The following is a 2,500-nucleotide window of genomic DNA, read 5'->3' as shown; positions in this document are numbered from 1 at the left end:
ATAGCAGGGACGGTGCTGCCTCACGCTTCGCTCGCTGTTCGCCGCTCGCCGCTCGCTCGCGCAGCCAAAAATGACCAGTTTTGGCCCGTTTTTGGGCTGTTTTGGCCTGTTTTTGGTCCGTTCTTGCGTGGTGCGGTGACCGTCGTGAGCGGAGCAAAACGTCAGCCATCTCAGCACCCTGGAACCCCCCGGGTGGCACAGGGCTGGATGGGGCTTTCGTATATAGCAGGGACGGTGCTGCCTCTCGCTTCGCTCGCTGTCCGCCGCTCGCCGCTCGCTCGCGCAGCCAAAAATGGCCAGTTTTGGCCCGTTTTTGGGCCGTTTTGGCCAGTTTTTGGCCTGTTCTTGCATTGCGCGGTGACCGTCGAGAGCGGAGCAAAACGTCAGCCATCTCAGCACCCTGGAACCCCCCGGGTGGCACAGGGCTGGATGGGGCTTTCGTATAGCAGGGACGGTGCTGCCTCTCGCTTCGCTCGCTGTCCGCCGCTCGCCGCTCGCTCGTGCAGCCAAAAATGGCCAGTTTTGGCCCGTTTTTGGGCCGTTTTGGCCAGTTTTTGGCCTGTTCTTGCATTGCGCGGTGACCGTCGAGAGCGGAGCAAAACGTCAGCCATCTCAGCACCCTGGAACCCCCCGGGTGGCACAGGGCTGGATGGGGCTTTCGTATAGCAGGGACGGTGCTGCCTCTCGCTTCGCTCGCTGTCCGCCGCTCGCCGCTCGCTCGTGCAGCCAAAAATGGCCAGTTTTGGCCCGTTTTTGGGCCGTTTTGGCCAGTTTTTGGCCTGTTCTTGCATTGCGCGGTGACCGTCGAGAGCGGAGCAAAACGTCAGCCATCTCAGCACCCTGGAACCCCCCGGGTGGCACAGGGCTGGATGGGGCTTTCGTATAGCAGGGACGGTGCTGCCTCTCGCTTCGCTCGCTGTCCGCCGCTCGCCGCTCGCTCGTGCAGCCAAAAATGGCCAGTTTTGGCCCGTTTTTGGGCCGTTTTGGCCAGTTTTTGGCCTGTTCTTGCATTGCGCGGTGACCGTCGAGAGCGGAGCAAAACGTCAGCCATCTCAGCACCCTGGAACCCCCCGGGTGGCACAGGGCTGGATGGGGCTTTCGTATAGCAGGGACGGTGCTGCCTCTCGCTTCGCTCGCTGTCCGCCGCTCGCCGCTCGCTCGTGCAGCCAAAAATGGCCAGTTTTGGCCCGTTTTTGGGCCGTTTTGGCCAGTTTTTGGCCTGTTCTTGCATTGCGCGGTGACCGTCGAGAGCGGAGCAAAACGTCAGCCATCTCAGCACCCTGGAACCCCCCGGGTGGCACAGGGCTGGATGGGGCTTTCGTATAGCAGGGACGGTGCTGCCTCTCGCTTCGCTCGCTGTCCGCCGCTCGCCGCTCGCTCGCGCAGCCAAAAATGGCCAGTTTTGGCCCGTTTTTGGGCCGTTTTGGCCAGTTTTTGGCCTGTTCTTGCATTGCGCGGTGACCGTCGAGAGCGGAGCAAAACGTCAGCCATCTCAGCACCCTGGAACCCCCCGGGTGGCACAGGGCTGGATGGGGCTTTCGTATAGCAGGGACGGTGCTGCCTCTCGCTTCGCTCGCTGTCCGCCGCTCGCCGCTCGCGCAGCCAAAAATGGCCAGTTTTGGCCCGTTTTTGGGCCGTTTTGGCCAGTTTTTGGCCTGTTCTTGCATTGCGCGGTGACCGTCGAGAGCGGAGCAAAACGTCAGCCATCTCAGCACCCTGGAACCCCCCGGGTGGCACAGGGCTGGATGGGGCTTTCGTATAGCAGGGACGGTGCTGCCTCTCGCTTCGCTCGCTGTTCGCCGCTCGCCGCTCGCTCGCGCAGCCAAAAATGGCCAGTTTTGGCCCGTTTTTGGGCTGTTTTGGCCAGTTTTTGGCCTGTTCTTGCGTGGTGCGGTGACCGTCGTGAGCGGAGCAAAACGTCAGCCATCTCAGCACCCTGGAACCCCCCGGGTGGCACAGGGCTGGATGGGGCTTTCGTATAGCAGGGACGGTGCTGCCTCTCGCTTCGCTCGCTGTTCGCCGCTCGCCGCTCGCTCGCGCAGCCAAAAATGGCCAGTTTTGGCCCGTTTTTGGGCTGTTTTGGCCTGTTTTTGGGCTGTTCTTGTGTGGCGCGGTGACCGTCGTGAGCGGAGCAAAATGTCAGCCATCTCAGCACCCTGGAACCCCCCGGGTGGCACAGGGCTGGATGGGGCTTTCGTATAGCAGGGACGGTGCTGCCTCGCGCTTCGCTCGCTGTTCGCCGCTCTCCGCTCGCTCGCGCAGCAAAAAATGGCCAGTTTTGGCCCGTTTTTGGGCTGTTTTGGCCAGTTTTTGGCCTGTTCTTGCGTGCCGCGGCGACCGTCGTGAGCGGAGCAAAACGTCAGCCATCTCAGCACCCTGGAACCCCCCGGGTGGCACAGGGCTGGATGGGGCTTTCGTATAGCAGGGACGGTGCTGCCTCTCGCTTCGCTCGCTGTCCGCCGCTCGCTGCTCGCTCGCGCAGCCAAAAATGGCCAGTTTT

Source organism: Musa acuminata, unplaced genomic scaffold (assembly GCF_036884655.1).
Source record: "Musa acuminata AAA Group cultivar baxijiao unplaced genomic scaffold, Cavendish_Baxijiao_AAA HiC_scaffold_409, whole genome shotgun sequence".
NCBI classification, from domain to species: domain Eukaryota; kingdom Viridiplantae; phylum Streptophyta; class Magnoliopsida; order Zingiberales; family Musaceae; genus Musa; species Musa acuminata.
Note: the sequence above shows the minus strand (reverse complement) of the source record.